This window comes from Lissotriton vulgaris, chromosome 12 (assembly GCF_964263255.1).
Source record: "Lissotriton vulgaris chromosome 12, aLisVul1.2, whole genome shotgun sequence".
NCBI classification, from domain to species: Eukaryota; Metazoa; Chordata; class Amphibia; order Caudata; family Salamandridae; genus Lissotriton; species Lissotriton vulgaris.
Window position 1 is genome coordinate 653320760 of NC_141700.1, and position 21778 is coordinate 653342537.

The 21778-nt window shown below is 42.4% G+C and overlaps 1 protein-coding gene across 2 annotated transcripts in view; it reads right to left on the bottom strand.

The window, feature by feature from the left end:
- The window catches only part of BANP (BTG3 associated nuclear protein), a 990655-nt gene that overhangs the window by 126929 nt on the left and 841948 nt on the right, over positions 1 to 21778 (bottom strand). The window lies entirely within an intron of this gene.

Genomic DNA, 21778 nt, shown 5'->3' on the forward strand with positions numbered 1-21778 from the left:
AGGTAGATCAAATATGATTGCTGCACACACTATGGTACACCAACATTCTGTGCGAACTGCACAGATGAGCATTAGAGGCAAAGACAGAACTATCAAAATGAACATTATGCAGAGGACAATAAACAAACCTCGAGAATTACCAGTAGCCATTCAGAAGCTGAAGTGCGAGAGAACAGGACATCAGCTAGTTAACTAAAGTATTTTTACAAAGACATCTCCTGAAACATTAAATTGACCCATGGCTTCAATCTGCCCAATGAGAGAGCTGACCAAACACGAGCACAGATGGCTTAAGAATGCCTGTTTGGAATAAAACAGACAACATTCATAGGTTATTTAGACTGGGAAGAGTAACGTATAAATAAAGCATTTGCAGGGTAATTTGTCAATGATGAAAGTACAAAAACCACAAAGACCAAAAATGGAGTAAAACCTCACTAACATCAATCCTCCCTTACTATAATTCAAATAAAATCTGAAAGCAAACTAATACACGAACTAAAAATTAAAATCTCTCTCTGTTATCAAAAAGAATGGTTACTAAATAGCGACTCATAAGCATTTTTTCTCAAATTTACCTTCAAGTTGCTTTGATTATCTACGATTCTGTATTATTATACTTGCTGAGACGGTCTGAAGACTCACTTAAATAGATTTCTGCTTTTTTGGGAAGTCACACAAATGAAGGAATACTTATGGAATTGTACTGAATATTTCTGTTACAAATTTTGCCCCACACTAACTACTGCACATTTCAAGCAGACAAATTGCAGGAGTAAATGTGCCAGAAATGCAGATCAAATGGTTTTTCATGATTTTTTCCACCACAAAATTATTTTCTTGATAGAGAAACCCCTACCGGTAGACCCATGCAACTCTTTAGGTGTTTCTCACAGCCAAATGTGCACACTTGTTTCAGCCTTTTTTGCCAATAAATGGAGACGTCCAAATTGGCTGTGAAAACTATTGGGAATGTTTGAGAATAGTCACAAAATATTGTTTTGGGGCTATTCCCTTCCCTGAGAACATCTGATTGCACCCGTGCACATGAACCTAGTGCTGGGGAAAACATGACGTTATTGCTGGATTACATGTTTGGCGATTTCTATTGGACATGTAAATGTCTGCAGTTCTGCATCTGCGAATCATGATCTGCAATCTGCATCCATGCATGACATTTTTTTCGGTGCACAAAAAAATGTCTTAAGCAGACTCCGAATGGCAATATTGAAGATGCCAAGTCAAAGCAAATAATGCCTGTACCCTAGTGGGATTGTTACTCCAATAGAGATACTCAGGATACAAAGAAGAAGGCTGGAGGAAGAAATTTGTCAAGATCCTGAGGTCACAAAAGTGAAATGGAGCAGCTTGGGCACCAGAAACTAGACAACTGCTTTAAGAGAAGGTTGACGGACAACAGGGATGTAATGGTGAAGGTGGAATTCGGTGGTTACTGGATCCAGACAGAAGAGAGCTATGCAAGACTGGTGGAGTGCAAAGACAGTGTATCAGTGAACCGAGTACACAATCAGGTCAACAGGGAAGTTCAAAACAAGAGTTTCATGTCTCAAACCTTTCACAACTGGCAATGAGCAAGTACCGGTCCACCGAACCGCGCTACCACCTTCAGCAACGTCTAGAGTTTCCAGTTGAACCTCTGCAGGCTTTCCAATGGGTTAATATAGTAGAAGGGAAAGTAGGCAGTTATCAAAGACATTTGCCTTTTCTGAAAAATGACTTATTTGTCAAAATTCCGCACATAACTGGCCAGATGGCCACAGATTTAGCTCTGGATTAATAACACATGTTTTGTCTCTATTTAGATTACAGTTACGTTAACACATTTTGGAATATTTCAAAGCCACTTCTATTATAATAGTGCGTACAAAGTATAGAGGGGAACAGGGCAGCACACTAATGCCCTTTAGCACAGAAAATCTGAGTCAGCCAAAGCTAATTTTGAATGAGCCAAATAAACCAAATTTACTGGCTGCAGTCCTAGTTCCTTCCAAATGCATCTGCTAGCATATTCCTCATTTTGTGCTCTACTGCTGATTTCACAGATCTTTTCAATTTATGGCAGAAAACGCCTTTCATTATTATTAAAAAAACAGATTCCTTGGAGGTTGTGGCAGACTGCACCTGTCTCTGGCTGCAGGGTGCCAATCAATCAGGTGAGCATTTCGAGCACAGTTTGGTCATCTGATAGTCAGTTTTCTTTAGTAAGAACTCCTCAACAAATGGATAATACACATGCAAGCTATTGGTGCCAAACTGGTCACAGTCTAGCAACTTTCAGAGAAGACCTTTTTAGTATCATTATCATTTTCAACATCACCTTAACCTGTAAACCCCACAGCAATTTATTAAGTGGGCAGTGCTTCATCTGCTCCTGGTTTATCCTGAAGGCAGTGTGAGCACAGGGATATATCACAATTGTCTAATGTGCAGCAGACCGCTGGGCTTGATCGTGCCAAGAGCACCAGAGAACGTTCTGTCCCACAGCATACAGCATGCTGCATATCTGAGTCAGAATACGATGCCTCAGCCTCATTTGCCCTGGAGGTGTCTGAAGTACCCAATATAAGGGATCCTTGGGCAGCAGAAGGAGTGTCTCCAAAACATTTCAGGCCACCAACACTGGTCCTCATCTTTTTTGATAGACAGCACACAGGTCACTAGCCTTGGCCAGAGGTCTTGTGGCTTCACCCGCAGCGTGACACTGTCGGGAGCACTGTTCAATATCTTGGTGAAAAAAACTGCACATCAATCAGGCCAAGAGAGAAAGAAGTGAGCTTCCACTGAGAACAACTCTTCACGTGGCTTTCCCCTGTCCCCATTAACTAAAGCAGAAAAAGGTGCACATCAGCAGCCTTAGGTACTACATTAAAATGTGCTTGGTAAATCACAGCATGCTCTTTAATAGCACATAAATAAATCTACTGCCCGATCGCCCCCAAACACCAAATGAAGACACTTCACTGCAACACCATCGAGAGAGACAGAGTTTGAAACCCAAAGTAAGAGAAACCCCTGACAGTAACAATACATTTAGTGGTCCGCAAGCAGTAGTACACATGCTAGGGGATCAGCACTATGAAACATTTGTACACCACTTCCACCCAAAAACCACCTGTTCACAGCCTGCACAATAATGAGACCAAAACTAGACTACTGCAACATCACATTGCGAGGACTACCATAGACTGATTGTTGCAATTCAAAAAATCCAAACAATGTAGATGAGGTAATGGTCATACCAAGAGGACAGCACCTATCTACCTCGCTGTGAGAAGGCTGCATTAACTCCCAGTCCAAGCAGGAATCATCCTTACACTCTTCAAAATTGTGCACATAGAGCCCCCTATCGTGACACCTTACAACGCATGATGGAAAGTCAAATAAACCTACTTGGCTGTAAAACCGAACATATAATTTAAAAAACAGACCCTGTATTAAATACCTTACTATGCCAAAATCTTAATATGGAAACAATACTTATTTTTTTGTTTAAGTGTGAGTATTTTGAAAACGATCAGTATATACATCAGTACCCCAAGGTTGGAAGATATTAACAAAGGTAGAGCTGAAATCATTAAAGACTTTGACGAATTACTCATTTACAGGCAGGTTTTCAGTCCTCTTTCAGACCATAGAAAGTCTTATTCAAGTCTTTGGTGCTGTGTGAGGTAAGTTCATGGGGTAGAGCTTGACCCGGAGCTTCACCCGGACACATCTACATGCCTTCCTTAAGAGTCGCACTAACAACCTGAATGTCTAGACTTAAGAGAATAAATCATGATTCACTGGTTTTCTCAACACCTAAACATCTTAACAGGCTTTGTAAACTGACCGCCTCAAATGCATAAGGTATCCAGCAGTGTACAGGACTATAAAAACGAACAGCAAGAAAACACAAGCATAGCATCCAGTTTCTTAGTGCGAACCATGAACGTGTAATGATAAAAAGGACCAAATAGCAACGTAGACTACATCAGTGTCAATGACTAGGCAAGACAGCATTCAATTCATAGATGTCTGTTTGGCAACGGACCTAAATATCTAAAAGAAATATTCATACCCTACACTCCCAGTCGTACTCTACGATCCAGTGGCCAGCAACTACTCCAGGTCCCTAGGATAAAAAAAGCCAGGCAGGGAGTACGCGCCCTATCTTATAAAGGTCCCATCCTTTGGAACTCGTTGCCTTGTGCTCTCAAAAGCACAGCCAATTTTCAATCTTTCAAGAAGTCCCTGAAAACTTTTTTATTTGTCGCCTGCTAGTTATGTTCCCCCGCATTTCTCATTCCAACTACTAGTTTCTGGTTCCTTTGGCTCCTATGGTAATACTCAAGCGCGGAGATATCCTTTCGAGGATTGACTTCCAGCGCTAAATAAGAATATAAATAAATAAATAAATAAATGATCTGCCAACATCAACACCTGCAGCATGTGGACTTCATACTGCAGTGGTTTTGAGTAATTTCACCTAGAGAGTAATGTGTATAGCTTGAGGCATGTGCGAGGTCTGCATCAAAGGTTATACAATTCTCTAAGATAGCAACTGTATAATATGATCATTGTAGCCATTTCAATAAAAAAAAAAAATCACCTACAGCAATGGTTGTCTTTTGAGTCCTTCTGGGCATTTTTTGCTTTCTGCAGCAACATTTCCATGGATATACAATCTACTGGGCCTTCAAGTCAACACTCACATGTGTAGAGCGGTTTGGAGGGGCCTTGGAATACAGTAACTCTGAACCAATTAACGAAGGAGAATAGCCCAGCCCTGGAAATAGATGAGCGGAATGGTAGCTTAAATTCTTTCCATGATCCCTTTGACAAATTAGCACCAACGCGTTTAGCCCAGACCGTAAAAGACACATCAAAATGTAAATTGCCACAAATAGAGGGAGTTTGCCCCAGCATTTAATCCAACGTGTCGTGTTTGCTTTTGCTTTTTAGTACCCAGCTTCATCATTACGAGGCCTTTGCTTCGGGCTCAACAATCAATTTTAATAACTCCAGGATTTAAGGCTTTCAGACAACACTCAATTGTTTTCGATAGCAATGGAAATTCACAAGCCTGTGGCTCTTTCCTTTGTAATCATTTTGCTTATGAAACTGCTAATATCAAGAACTGTTTTGCTTCTGCTTATCTCTTGGGTGATTGATTAGTTACTAGAAACAGGTTTTTACTCTGTCCGAATTTCTGGTCCTACTATAATCTCAGATAGGTCGTACAGTACAAGAGCTATGGACCTTGGTCCAGATACTGTTTGAAAAGTGTTCCCTCCGTTATATATCCAGCACTAACAAGTCGTTTAGTCCATCTCCTCATCCCCAGCTATGAAGAATGATTTTGCATTAGTGTAAAGGATGTTTTTGCCTTTGCATAAACTATGTTGTTGCGTTCTATTGACTGACTAAGGTTTTTCTCCCACATACCTGTGAAAGCAAAATTACAAAGCAACTGGCTACCAGTGATTGAACAACCCAGTTTAGATCAGATAAAGGCACTAAGTCAATGATGATAGCAGCCGATATGAATGATCACAGACCATATGGTGGAGGAGTAGCAGTGCTAGTCTTTTTAGATTTTTCCAGAGCCTTTGAAACATAGATCAGGGTACCCTACTCACACACCTAATGTAAGCAGGAACTCAAAGAACAGCTCTTTTTTAATTTAGGTTGTTTATTTCAGTTCTTTCATAAGAGTTTCTAACTCCAGTCATTCGACTCCAAAGTTACCCCACTACCTGCGGAATTTGCAAGTTTCATCAACATCACGGATTATGTTTAATGTCCATATTTAACTCTATACCACCCTCTTCCGCTCATTAGGCCTCCAATTGTATACTCGCACTAATGATACTCAATTCTTTATCTGGAACAAATATGACTTCTGTGCAAAATCATTTCATGACTCCTTAGTGAGAATCTATGACCGCAGGGTTTTAAAAACTAAACACGTATAAAACCAATATCAAGGTAACTGATTGCAGTGAGGACTAAGGGATGCTCCCAACTGGCCAACATCGCTCCTTCCCCAGGAAGAAATGGTGAAAGATCCAGGTGCTTATTTCGTAACCAGCATCTACGATGGATCGGCAAATACAATACATGCTAAAAGCTTGCTTCAATTGAGATAGCTAACAAAAGCCAATTCCTTTTACTCTATCTTTTTGTGGGGTTCATGGAGTATACATTTTTATCTCCACTCATTCGGAATACTGTAATGCCTTTTATTTGGGTATCTGTAAATGCCAGATAAGGCGAACACATTCCGTCCAAAATGTTGCATTATGACTTGTCCAAAGGCTTCAAACTTATGATCAAATTTTGCTAGTAGACTTTCCTACATCAAAAGCTGAGTCAGGACAACTAGGTCTCCTGGGACAGGCCTATGACACCTAGCAACAAGCCAGCTCACTGCTGGCGCTGAACAAAGCTTTGACATGCAGCTATCAAAGTATTCCACCTGGTGTCAGTTAAGGGCAGCAACAGTCGAAAGTAGATGCATTTGGTTGCAAAATGTCTTTAGCAGCAAATTTGCCTTAGTTTTCACAATCAGCTACTGCAATCCTAACACCTCTGCGGTTCCGCAAACTACCACTGCAAAAGAACCTCTCCTCAGTAGGGCAAGTCCAACTCTGTCTCAGAAGAGGTATCAAGGCCACTAGCATTTTGTAGGTCAAAATTCAGACCAGATTCAGTGTAGCTAAAAAGGAGCAAATGACCTGCCTCCTCATCGTGATGCTTGTCATGGTAACCATGCTCAATGCCCTTGATAGTGTCAGAATCAATCCCAAAAACTATTTCCACCCCTCTAACATCGGGCAAAGTGCATCATAGGTGAGACTTGTTTGACCAGGTGCCTGGAGATGGAATTTTGTCAAGATTTGTCTCTCAATTTCGTCCTGGACTTACCTGAAGACCGAGACTGGGATCTAGTTTTGGATCATGAGGGCCTGCAAGTTCGAACATGACCAAGTTTGCTTCTTGTGTTCAGCGACATACAACTTTGCGTCATGTTGCTCAATAAGTGCTCAGGAAGCACTTTTTTTACAAGACTTCTAGTCATTCTTTGAGCCCAAGCACTAAAGGTATACGTTGAGTCGATCCATGACCAACATCCGATTTCTTACAGCTGTGGCACAGTTTAAAGCCCGTAATCTTTGGATGTGCGTTTTCTCTAGCATGCTGTTGTTTGTCAAGATATTTAGGACTTGGTAAAAAATGAAAAAAATGTCAGAGCAGAGCTCCAGATCCACGTCGGAGAGCGTAGAGAAAAGGTACTGACGTCAGCACATGTAGTCATTTCTGTAGGTAGGACGAAGCCACTGTGGAGTCCAAGCATGCCACCCGTAGGCGCACAGGAGCTGTTTCAGAAAACATTTCTGGTTCCAGTCTGGCACCTGGAGAATTCAAAAGGTGAGGTATCTTAGGTTAGAAGTATCCATCAGAAATATGGATACTAGCATTTGGGAAGTTTTAGATCATCACATTTTTTATCTGCATCCATGCCTGTCATATCAACAGTTATAATCCATCATTGTAAGTGGGCCTTGAACTTCTCAACCTTCCTGATGGACATGGTTCGCTTTTAATATAACACTTTTACCCCATGCATGATGTTGTGGTACTGTTTTAAGAACCCATGAAAAAATATAGATGCACTGGCCATATTCATGGAGAAAACAAAGTATCCCTTGATTCACTCAATCAACAAGAACCCCCTATCAATAGTGGAATTCTTAATTCATATAAAACAAATAGATAAACTAAAATAATCTCACTCAAAGTCCCTGAAACACTCAAACAATGATACTACTATAACATGCAGTGCAAACAAGTCAATGTATTGTATTGTTTCTTCTAACAATACAATTCATCAGATCAGGACATAACATAACATCTTATGACACTTTTACCACAGAGAACCCTAAAAAATAGGGAGGACAAACAATGATCAACAGTATGCTTTGTCTTTTAGATCAACAATTCCCTGGGGGGGGAGGAGCCAAGCTCGACAACGAGATGGCCGCACGTTAGCTCGGCTCCGCCGCCCTACCTGCCTGAAATCTAATATCCTGTTGATTATCCTGCCCAAAACGGACAACAACTTATATGCAGAGCTTTGCAGTAACTTACCATCCATCCCGGTGGGTCCGGTGTTCGGTGGATCCACAGCGGTGCCCTCCCGGAAAGTGCGGCCATCCCGGGGCTGAGACCGGGGCCTCGCCCCTAGCGAGTTGCCGGCGAGACGGTGTCGGCGGCGGCCTTGGGTGGAGGTCTGGGGCCGGCCGGAAGATGCCGATGTGCGAAGAGCCCGGAGGCACATGAACGCGCCTGGGACACTCGTCCGGTGCTCCAGAGGTGGTGTGCGGCAAGTCGTGGGGTGGGGACGTCGTGTCTGGTGGCTCCCCCCGTTGTTGCCGTCCGGCCGTACCGGGCTCCTTCACTTGGTGGCGAAGAAGGACTTTGGTGGAGCGGTGTCACCGGCGGGTCCCCCTCCCTTGTAACCACTATTTCAGCGCTGTGGGTGCTGCTTGTGCGCTTGAGGGGGGTCCCGCCGGGGTTCTGCTGTTGAGCTCACCCTTGGAGACGAATCCGGAGAGACGGCGTAATTGTTGCAAAATGGCGGCTGCTGCCATCTTCCGTGTAGGGTCCGGGGACGCCGATTTCTTTCCCTTGCACTCCTCCTGGGCCTGTACTGGTGAGCTCGAACCCAAAGTGGGTGACGTCCTGCAAGCTTTGAGGTCCTGGAGGTCGACCTTGGTCCGGGATTCCTGCGTGCGGGGCGAAGTAATGGCCGCCATTCCTCCCGGGCCAGCGCTTGAGGACGCGGATGGGTCCGGTGCGGTCGTTGATTGTTCCCCGCTTCCTGGCTGGGGTGGCGATGGTCCTACTCATGAACGGGTGGAACCGCTGGAGTCCATTGACATTGGTATGTACGGCTGCTGTGAACAGTATCTGCATTGCCCGCGTGAGAGGGGGTCCTATTGGCTGTTTCCGTTGATACTCCAGCAATTTTTTATGGCCTTTCTTCATCGTCATGTCCTATGCCCACAGGATCAACGTACATAGCGACGATGGCCCAGAAGGGACTAGGATGAACCCGGTTCATTTCGGAGGACTACTGATTGGTATATGGAGTTATGGACTGCCTTACATTGTGATACTTTGTTGATTCCTTCGTATTTGCGTGTGGCTGAACACTTGCCGGTTTCGTTTTGGGTATTACTCACAGCGTAAGTGGGCGGGGGGCGGGGGCCGTACCATTTGCTACTGGTTCCTCTCCCCAGGCTCTTTCTTCTTTCTCCCTTTCCTTTTCCGTTTCCCTGTATTCTCTTTTTCTATATTTCGGGTTCATCATTAGGGTGACAGGCACGCTGCTGGGGGGGGGGGGGGGGGGGGGGGGGGTAGGCCGTAGCCTTCTGCAGGGGTGCAGGGTGGGATGGGTGGGGTAGGGTCTATTAGGTAGTTCTTTGTTTCTATGGCTCTTTTGTATCCCTTCCTTGGGTCTCCACGACTGTTTGTAACCCCGTGGGGTGAGTTACAGTGAGGGGAGGAATATGTATTTTACGACACATGATACTCATGGCACTGTTTCTCCTGATTTGTCGCTCCGCCCCCAAGCACGTTCGCTATTTGTATTATTGCTCGCCATTATCATTGAGGGGCGGGTACAATAACGTGGAGTTCCCCTACTTCTTTTCTTCTTTGGTTTTCTCGTTTTCTTATTTCTGGGGTTGGGATGTATAGTGATTGCAGCCTATTTGTTTCCCTGATGGGTTTTATTACTGCGGAATTGCTGTTCAGTTAGTCTCTGGGTACATGTGGTTGGGCGTGGACACTACCATTGAGGAATTATAAACGGACCTATGTTTTGCATGCTATGGACCTTTCTGACTACTGCACTTCTGTTGTACTGCAACGAAACAGTTGGATTATTCCCCGCCATGTACTCCAGGTTGCTATCTATACGACCGATCCTTCATTCTTTAAATATATAAAATTAACCTCCTCTAATCCTGTGTCGAGTGGTTCTAGTTAGCTGATAATACTGACTTGCAGCGCTGGGTAATATCGTCTAACCACTCTGTGCCTTTAATTGACAATGGTGCTTTCCAGTTTTGCTCCGTGGCCGGCCCCCGGGTTGTAGGCCCGTATTTGTATGCATCCATTTTCTCAAATAAAGGTTTTCAAAAATTTAAAAAAACAAAAACAAAAACAATTCCCTGGGAATAATTTTAGCAAGATTAGCCTGGATACATATACTCTGTTTTGTATCTACAGGTCCAACTTGTCATCGGGATAATGTATAGAAATGCGTCGACGCTATGTTATGTCCTGATCTGATGAATTGTATTGTTTGTAATAATGCTGACATGATGCATTGTGTTTTATTATAGGTGTTTTTTTATAATATTTGTGTTTTAATAATATTTATATGTACTAAAGAAATAAATTGACTTGTTTGCACTGCATATTATAGTAGTATCATTGTTTGAGTGTTTCAGGGACTTTGAGTGAGATCTTTTTTTAGTTTATCTATGTGTTTTATATGAATTAAGAATTCCACTATTGATAGGGGTTCTTGTTGACTGAGTGAATCAAGGGATAATTGTTTTTTTTGTACTGATAGTACTCTACTCCCTTGTTTGCTGACAAGGGGTTTCTCTCTGTTTAAACACATATTCATGGAGAAACCAACAAGGTACAACAGAGGTCTGGGCACTTGCCCAAAAGGGTTAGTGCAAAGGCACTCTGAAGCTAATTCGCTCCTCACCTGCCCAACCAGGTCCTTCTTGAATGGAGGGAACAAGGAACCCCTTGGTGCAACTGAGAGCATCAGTGTGTTGCTACTCCCCGCACCATTGATCGCTTCTTCTCATGCTGTGCAACATTACTTTAGCGGCTACAACACCTGTACTACAGTGCAGTTCCAGGCGCATCAGAAGTGTGCAGAGATCTGCAGCAACTGGATAGAGGGGGATTACCTTCTCTCAATACTGAAGTAACCAGTGAGGACTGTGAATTGCATATTACACAGAACAATATGTCTATTGTGTAGTGCTGTGTTGTTGGGGGACAGAAGAAGCATAAGAAAGATCGGTCAATATCACTGGCGGTCATATTGCTCATCGTGTAAATGTAAAATTGTAAATTGATACTTGTATAGCGCACTACTCACCCGCAAGGGTCTCAATGCGCTTGTACGAATACCGCTGTGAAACCCTTCCTGGCTTTCCCTGTGAGGCGTCCACTCCTGGGCACCCCCAAGGTGGAGGCCAGGCATCCTTAGCGTTGTGGGGGCCGTTGTGGAGATTAAGCAAGCTATTGCCCAGAGTTGCAGAGTGGGACTCCATGATTGGAATAGGCACCGAGGCAAGAATTATCAGGTCCGTGGAATTTTGAGCCCAAGACCCGCCGTGGCGGGGAATTGAACCCTGGTCCCGGGCTAGACCTCTGCATCAGGGTCTGCCGCTCTAATCATTGAGCCACACTTCTCCACATGTAGCAAGAATTCTTTAACTCAATTAGGAGATTTTACTCAATTAGGAGATTTTATTTATCATGACATGCTAATCATGACTAAGTTGGACAGTTTGTATTACTGTTTGCAACAATGTGTGTTTAGGCATTGCTAACATTGCATGTGACCCATTTTTATGATGCTTCATAAGCCACAAGTTGTGCTATTCACTGTGCTAATGCTGTCCGAGTTTATTTAGGCATACAGTGCTTCTGCAATTGGTAGCACCCCCTGAGGTGGTTACTTTGTTATTCTTCCTGAGGTGCAACCATTGCTAATACAGGATGTAATAAGTATGATTTAGCATGCCTCCGGCCATTATTCGACACACACTGTGGTGTTTATCGCTAGAACAGCTCCAGGACAAAAACTGCCTATACTGCCTGGGGCCACTTACACCTCAACAGCATAATATCATAACTGGTTGCACGTGTTGTGGTATGTAATCTGATCAGGCCTTGCCTAATGTTCTTTCCTAGACCTTGTTTATAAACCAGCAGCTAACATTTGAAAACAATAAAGTATTTGTTGGAAAGACACTTTTCAAAAACATGAAAGCTGTGGGTGACTGTATGGGGAGCTCATTGATAGAAAGTTGATAATGACACATTTGACCAGAACAAACTTTCAAGCTTATGGAACATTTCTGGGAAAACCAGAGACAGAGAATTTTGAAAGTCTAAAGCCCACATTTAGACCAGGAGCAATGTCTCCCCTTAGCCAGACTCTAGCAACTCAGACACTGGAAGAGATATTTTTAGATTTGAATGATTATCAGACTGAGACGTTTATTCATATGCAGCTTTCCTGTTTGCAAATGTGAATTCAATTGCAGCCTGCTAAACAACCCTGTAAAGTTTGAGAAGATTGAAAACTTTAATAAAAAATATTTGCTGTAATAGCAATAACTTAATCATTACAGTATTCTGTGTTTAATTTATATGCCCCGAGGTGAATTCTTATTCGATTTATTTGCCAAAAGGTTGATTCAAGGTTGAACCTTGTATATTATTTGCAAAGGGTCCCCTGGAGAAGATGAAGTGGTGTCCATTTAATGTTGGCAAAATCAATAAAGGGAAGGAAATTCATTAAAGAAAACAGGCCCATTCTCTGTCCGAAACAGCGCAGGGGCTAGCTGAAGAGTAGAATGTGATTGAAGATATTAGGATCATAAACTAGGATACTCTGCATCTTTCTATTGCCAAATAAGGAAAACAATGCTGAGGATTTGTAGCAAATCATTTCCAAATGGCACCAGGGATCATTCAACCATACCCGAGACTGGTAACAAATCCCCCTCTGGGAGGCATGGTATGATTTTCCCTTCAGGTTATTTACCTGTGACATGTGAAGACGCAGGAGAGAGTCAGTGACATTGAAGTCCTATTCCACACTAATACCTCAGTGTTTACACTATTTGAGGTATTAGATATTTCTTTCTGTCCCTGGCTTTCTTCTTCAACACTTATTCTTTGCCTTCCTGTAAAATTGGCCAGGATTCTCTGGGTAATTTTAAAGTAATTTGCTATCTAGGAACAGAAACCCCTGTTTCAAGATAGCAGAACTCTGCAGTCACCCGGCAGACCCGTCTTCAGCTCCTTAGCCACGCCCTTATTTAGGTAAGCTCTCTTTTAAACCGGCAGGTGCAATACAGGATCTCTCCTTTACTTCGACTAGCGCCAGGTTGTCTGAGAGGGTCCTCGGAATGAACTGTGCTAAAGCTGAACTTTGTTCTGTAAACTCATCCTTTCCATTCCCAGATAGCTAATACCTGCTAAGTGGTCAACAGTTAACACCCATTGCTCTTCCTGAGTTCAGAGGCAAGACATTGTCCTCTGAGCTACAGTCTCTAACTCTCTCAGCCAAGGTTGTGCATTACAGCTCTAGAGTTGTGATGAGTGGCAGAACTGTTTTTAAGCCAGATCTAGCTCAGGCAGTGCAAAGTACATTTTTACAAAGTAACTTTTCTGATTGAGATATCAAAAATCTGAGACCACCAGTAAATCAGATTTTGAAAATAAGTAGGAAAAATTCTAAAGCTTTTTTTCCAGTATTTTTCTAAATGGAAATAGGAAATAACGATTGTAATCCTCTCTATGCCTGTTCATAGAAAGGTCTAGCATGGCCTCCGCAGTAAAATAGTTTAGATTTGATTATCTGCAGCATCTATTCTTTCTTGATGAAGGTTTAGCAAAAGTCCGTATTAACCCATTTAGAGCAGGCTTAGAGTCTCAACAGTATGGACGCCCGTTACTCTGAAAACACATGGCTTACCAACATAAACTTGTTGAGTTCCTGTCTGGGAAGGTATCAAAACTGAGAAGTCAATATGCGATGAAGTGCATCTCTGCCCCAGAATTTCCCATAATGCAGTAACTGCAGTCAGCTGCTCAACTGGCCGTGAAACACTTTAGCTGCAAACTTAGCAGGTGGCATCAAGAGCCAAAGAGGAGAAAAAACCTCCAGGAGATAATAAATTAATAATTTTTAGTTATTTGGTTCTCCTATCTCAAGTTCCTTTATCCAAGGACTACCATTGTCCAGATGGAGTCTAGTATGCTAAAGAATCAACAGTACTGCAGCAGGAAAAGAATGGCTACTTATAAATAGCTGAAAGGTTCTTGATCCAGTATTAATATCGAGATGAAATAAAATATTAAATGTTTCAACCACCCACCTTCCAACTTTAGATTATGAGTTTAGCTCTGGCCGAAATTGAGATTATTCTCCAGAGTGTTTCAAATGCAGGCTGCAAAAGACCTTTATCTGTCAGACTAATGTTCACCAATCAAAGGAAAAAACATTCACAGATGCCAGCGCCTTGAGACCCTCACGGGTATATAGCGCGCTTTAGAAATGCAGTGATTGATTGATTGATTGATGCAAAAAAAACAAATCAGTAACTCCTATTCACAAAGGACAATTATATCACCTGTGCTTTTTTAGGGCACACTAACCCCTTCCACACTGATGACGAGCTGGGCTCGTCATGGCGTAGCCTCCTCGCACGCTGATGACGAGCCCAGCTCGTCACGTAACATGCGCTTTTGAAAATCTCAGCGTCGGAGCGGAATTCCGCTAGCGCGCATGTGGCTAAAGAGGTACACCTGGCGATAGGAATGTGAGGCCATAAGTGAAATAAACCTAAGATGAATTATTACATTGAGGCCCCAGTAAGTGATTAGCAGTCATCAGTAGCAGAGCTTGTCTCAGAGGAGGGAGTATTTAAATTCCAGTACAACAATGAAACATATTTTTAAAACACAAACAAGTATATTATCCCTTTGCTTTGGAAGGCTTGCAGCAGCAAGGGCAGCTGCTGAGGCTTCTAGTCCATAGGGGGCTAAAGGGATTAATAAGCAAACGGTTACTGCTTCTCATGGGTGTAACCACTCAGCAATGGTCCACTGAGATAAGAGCACAACTAATAAACTGACCATCTGGGCTTGACTGGCTCATGCATCAACAAACCCCAGGTCTTCCAAAAGCATGTTCCTCGTCCCAAAATGAACTCATCCAGAGTCTGATATTACTACACTAAATTTCAACCAAAGCCCAGCCTGCTCAAGGAACAAATTACTTTGGTTTCAGGCAAGCAATAGATCTGATCCGGTTCTCATTTCAGAGCTTCCTTAGCTTTAGTACAGATGTAAATAGGGTATAATTCTGAGAGGGTCTTTGGCTTCAACAATATGTTGATTCTCTCAAGTATAATTTTTGATTGGGCAGAAGATGTGCAATTTCACTTATATTGTACTTTCTGCCTTTTTGGTCTTCTTATACTCAACGCAGCAGGACTCATTTAGTTATGGTTTCAAGCCACTGAGCAAGGGCATAGGCCTGATTTGTTACTACAAAGACAGAAGGCCTGACATTTATTGAAAGCATATGTTAAAGCCAATAGGTTTTTAAGGGTGGTTTTTATTACACTATGTTAAAGCTTGCGGACAGGTATTTAAGTTACATGGAATCTCACAGATTAGCACAGTAGACAATGCTGTGTTACTCCCTTAAAAAAAAAAACTGGGATAGAAGATCTGTCCCTTTTCTTTTTTTTGGGGCAGGGGGGGGGGGGGGGGGGCGGGTAAGCACAAACTCGACCCAAAGGTATCAGAGCACTTTACATGAGAGTTACGTTACAGATGGGTGCATTCATTTTGTTAGGCACAGGGAGATCAAGTGATTTGCCCAGAATCACAGGATGTTGAGCGTCCCTGCCGAGACTCGAACCCAGTTCCCCAGCTTCAAGGTCAACCGCTCTAGCCTTTAGACTTTGAGAATCCTTGTTGTACTGTTTTTAAGAAAGGGTGTATATTGTTTGTCAACTGTCATTTAATATGCATTTGCACTTTTGGGACTACCAAGTGAGGGAACATGCCCCCCCCCCTCAAAGTTTGATTCAATTGAGTACACATTTTTAATTGGGAAAATGTCATGTGCTTTCACTTAATTGGTTGCTTGTACTGCACTTTTTTTGCTTTCTGGCAGCACGGATACTCAATAGAACGGTGACAAGCCATTTATCAATGCAATAGGCCTTATAACTTTTGGTAATAAACAGTTGACAAAGGGAGTAGGCCTAACTTATTTATTGTAAAAGAAAAATGGCAAAACTAATAGGCCTCAAAGGGTAGATTGTCATTACACTGTTTCAAATCATGCAGACAGGTACCAAGAGTTGTATACTGTTTTGTCAACTGTAATTTTGTAAATATTTGTACTTTTATGATCACTCACAGAGAGGCTTGACTCTAACCAAATACTGCTTCCCCGGAGAACAGATTCTGATTAGGCAGAAGTTGCTGGAAAAGCATATGTTAAATCCAATATACGTGTAAGGGTTGACTTTAGGAAACACTGGTCTTGTGGGACACCTTTTCAGGGAAACAGTTACATATTTATGAACCGGAACCTAATTCATTTAAAGCATACACATAGCACACAATGAAAATACTATAAACCCGTGATTAATACTACAGGCCTTCTTCATAGAAAATTGTTTGTATGTATTACCCATTCTTATATCGAGTAGATTAATTAAAAATTCTTTGTGCCAATAGTGCAGACGACGCAGTGTGCGACCAAGTTGCAAAAAGCGATTATTTACAGACATAAACATCTCACTTTCTCAATCTCTGGTCTCTGTAACAATCTCTCTTGATACCTGTTAACAATTCAGAGTTATTCCCCATTTGTGATCATTATTAGAACCCAAGGGATCTTTCAGTCGACATTTCGACCCTGAGGGCTCTTATAGGATCTCATCAGGACAAGTCACCTGGCCACTGTAAGGACAACATGGCTCACTATATACGGTTTGTATCCCAATGGTGAATCAATGGTTAGAAAACCTTGCTGTTTTCAAAGAGTATCACATTAAAAGCTCGATCTCTGGTATCACAGCCGGGACGCAGTGCTTGCAGTAGGACAACTAATGAAATAAACTTTCAAAGCATCTTCTAGGCACCAACCATCACTTTGCATAGTGACGCAGTCTCATTCTAAGAATCTCGATAAGCACCTTGAAGATATATATAAATGTGTATATATATATATATATATATATATATATATATTTTTTTTTGACACACTGACGAAGCCTTGAGCGAAACGCGTCTGTCGGGGGTGTAGGGGGGTTCGGAAACGAAATAAAGAAAACAGATCACATCATCTGTGTGCTGGCCGTTTTTTCCTGGTAACTATTTCTGGAATCGTGTGACGATATATATATATATATACATATATCTATCTCTCTCTATATATATATCTCTCTCTATATATATATATCTCTCTCTCTATATATATATATATATATATATATATATATATATATATATATATATATATATATATATATATATATATATATGTATTGAAACAAAATATGCTATCTCCGCACTTCCTCACCTGCGAACAGAGACAATACGGATCCCAGAATTTAGGCACAAGTAAGTTTATTTTAGAGCTTGCAAAATCTGGCGTGTTTCGGGAGGTTGCCCTTGCTCACAGACCCAAGGCTTGCTACTGAAACGCATAGGTCTATGCCTCTCTAAATGCACATGCACTTTGATGGTGATAACAGATAAAGAAAAGAAAAAAACCTGGAGTAATCCAATTTCCTGCGTTTGTGCAGTATTCCTGTATTTGTCCGTGTCCCCTTTGGTGGAGGCAAAGTTTGTCGGACAGTGATCGGGAAATGTGTAATATATACATACATACATACATATATATATATATATATATATATACATATATATATATATACAAGGCTCGGACGAAACGTTATGGCGGCATATTGAAAAGAAATTAATTGCACTTATCTGCTGGTCCGTGTCTGCTGATCGCAGGACAGGGAAAGCTGCCTGCTGCCCAGTCGCGGAGGTTTGGATATATATATATATATTACACTACCAGCTCCACCAGGTAATCGTACCCTCCAAAGATGACAGCACTCACGGGGGCGAGTTCCAAAGGTTCCAAAGGTTTTATTCACCAAAAAGAACTCAGGGCATACAGACGCGTTTCAGCAATCCGCCTTTGTCGACATTGCTGAAACGCTTCTGTATGCCCCGAGTTCATTTTGGTGAATAAAACCTTTGGAACTCGCCCCAGTGAGTGTCGTAATCCTTGGAAGGTACCATTACCTGGTGGAGCTGGTAGTGTAATATAAAGGCGGGAACACCGCTGCCAGAAAGAGACCCGGTGTACTAGTGCGGCAGGCTGGTGCACAGGGAGCTGTAACACACACATATATATATATATATATATATAATATATTATATATATATATATATATATATATATATATATATATATATATATATTAGACAAATAAGGAGTGACTGAGTATCCAAGTTCACTCAGGGTCATGCCCAGGGTCTACTCTGGCACAGTGTGCATTAGTACACTGCCAAGCAGGAAGTCTCACACCGACTCTCTGCCAAATCCCGCCTTGACCAGGGGGTAAAGGGTGGCGATTAGGACTCGAGCCAACCTAAAGGAAGTGGCATATTCTATACATACTGGCGCACTGTAGCACAAATCATCCAGTTGGGTGAAAAAACGAAAGCAAACATTCTGAAGCATGAAAATTACAGTCCCCAGCAGAGCTCGTTTGTGCAGCCAGGCATCCTATTCACCCACACCTTTCTGTAACAACATTTCTGATGAATGGTGTGCCTGAGTGCTGCAAACTAATGGGAGTGAGAAACCCCTGCAATGAAAGCCTAAACATTCCTTCTCCCATCTGAGCCTGACCAGGTCTGGAGCTGCCGGTGTGCGGACATATTCATTCAGAGGTGTTTCCCACCAAAATGCAGTGACTGAAGAAGGGTCTTCCTACTCTGGCTTCAGAAGGTTAGAGCTGCTCATGACCTGGGAAAGGAAGTATTGTTTGCTGAAACGGTTGAACTCTCTAGCCTGTGAACCCAGGTCGTCCATTCTGCCTACTTCCACAGGCACACTTTCCTTAGTAGAACTACTAACGGATAAAGAGAAACCTCCATAGCACACCTTAGGTGCACAGACCACCTTATATCTAAGAAGGGCACCTTAAACAACTTCAAAATCCAGACAATGCATATAGAAGAGGGTGACCTCACTCACTACTTGCATTGTTTAATAAAAGGATTCCACCATAAATCTGCCTGGAATCTTTGCTGGCTAACTTTTGGTCTGCAGGTAACTAAAACCTTTCTGCTTCAAGGAAAACTACCACTTTGCCTTGCATTCTCAAGCGATTGAGCCGGAACTGCCTACATACCGATCTGAGTAGCTTTGGAGTATTCTAGCGGACAGTGACACAAGCTCCTGGTTCAAGTACTGAGATGTACATACAAACACGTACTGCGACTGAGGGTGTGGGGCTCCAGAGCTGGTCTTAAAACAGTTCCTGCAACTTTCACCAAATCTACCCCTAGGTTTTGATGGAATTTAGTGGCAGTGCATGATTTGAGATCAGTGTTAAGTGAAATAATTTTATTTTTAAACGTAGGTTCCTCCTTTGAATGGGACACAAGCAATGCTTATGGGCATTTTATCTGTCCTCTCTACCTTTACTATTGCAATGATTCCAGAGGGTGGGGTAAAATGACAAGCAAGCATAAGTACAGCATTTTTTGGACATCCTTCCATCCAACCTAGATGTCGCTGACAATGTGGGATAAAAGAATGTGGTGCCCCAAGCTCACAGAGTACACTTATCTACACAACTTCCATACCGGAAGCTGAGGTCAGAACCATCATGCATTCTTAACCTGTAGACCAAACACATACAATGTTTGAATGTAAGCCCCATCCTGCTCCTCTCACATCCTGAAAAAGACATGTTCAATACCTGAAACGCAAGGTGAGCATCTCGGTACTTAGATCTGCTCTACGTAGCAGCGGGCGTTGCTTATGCAGCCAAAAGTACGCCATCATCTGTTTTCTTTTTCTCACAACTGGCCAAACCAATTTATTATGTCGTGTCTACACTGAGGTCCCACAAATGCGTCTCTACAAACAAAAACAGAGCTAAGGTAAGCCGCAAACAGCTGCGGATGAAGGCAAACAAGAGCCTACTGAAGCATGCTCATTTTTGGCTACTGTGGCTGGCTTCAGGCAGACATTTGTGCTATGCTGTGGTTTACTGTTTCCAAACCACATAACTTCAAAGGCATATTAGAAAGTCCCCTTCAAGCAAAGTGCCATTCTTCTGCCTGTCCGCCTGCCATACAGAGGCTTACTGTTTGGCGAGGTTCTGCCAACAGATTACAAAAGTACACAAATTAGAGTCACAAGGCTCCATAAATTGCTTACTGGACTTCTCAGCTGTGTGTGTCGCAACCTGCACGTTTCCAGTCTTGCAGGGCCAGATGACACATCTCAAATTTGTCACCCCTTGGCACTGGCCCTACAAATTTAAACTGGAAACAGGGAAACCTGCGGCAGGCTGGGAATGTGTCAGGTGATACTTCCAACAGGACTTAAGACCCGCATTGATATTGCGGTGATGGAAACCTAGAGTTTGTTTACCCTGCTCTCTTTGACTGAGACTTTACTTGAGAGCTCCTGCGAGCACAGGCAGACACAAGAGCTCTTATAATGAGGCTGCAACCAACCAGACACACAATAATGAATGGGTTGGGAAATCGTTTCAAAGTGACTTGTTAATGTAATATTGGAAAACCACAGGGAGGTGGCAAGGGAAAGCTTGTCAAACAGTGGGTTTACTGTAGGGGAGAGTCTTGCAATGCAACTGTGTAAAAATCACTTCGATTCATAATGACTGAGGACACATATGAATCGCCTGGCCAATCGATTTCGAAAATTACCCCACATGCTGCAACCCTACAGGCTTTTTCTGTCTTTGCGCGTACAGGTGCCTTTACAAGCCGTCAGCATCTAAAGCGACCATAATCTAGATGCCTGTTGCTTTGCCAAAAGAGTGTGCAAAATCTCTTTTGCGCGTTTTTACTTCCAGGTATAGGCAGGTATTGTCAGTCACTAACTGGTGCTGTGGTTTTAAACAAGTGTCTATCCCAGGCCTCTGTTTTCTGTTCTCCCGGATGTTTCATAGAGGATGGGAGGCACTGTGGCCAAAATACATAGCCTGGTCTTCCTGAAGCCAAGTAGCATCTCTTGTCAAACGCATGGCATTCCCCGCAACATACACAGCGGATTCTCAAGGCAAGGAAGCCCCTTGTCCACCAAGTACATTAAATACATGCAACCATTACCAGACACCCACATAAGTGCTCTGTGTGTGTTCTCTTCAGCAGCGTGATCCCTGGTCTCCAAAGTCATTGGTACTACACTTTCCAATTTCACGTTTCCTCTTATCCCTTTATACCTAACAGTATCAATTTGCAGTGATGCTAGGATGCTAAATGAGGATGGTTAGACTTATTTAACCTGGGGAAAGAATAATCCTAATAATGTTCTTCTGTCTGTTTTCTATACAGACTGGTCTTCGCCGAATGGCTGCTCTAACAATTCCATTCCCACTTTCCAAAACAATTTTCTTTAAGCATTAATCTATTTTTTTAAACAGTGAACACATATGTAACATTACTCCTCATCTATTGGGAAATTGAAAAACAAAAGACCAAATTATTCAAAGTAATCGCTTGAATACTGAATTCATCAATTTGCATTAATTCTTGTTAGTAAATACACTCATGTTGAAATGTAGGCATATTATGTTACTTGTTGTTTGACCTGTCATCCTCAGGGTGGTCTTCCCCCAACTGTTGA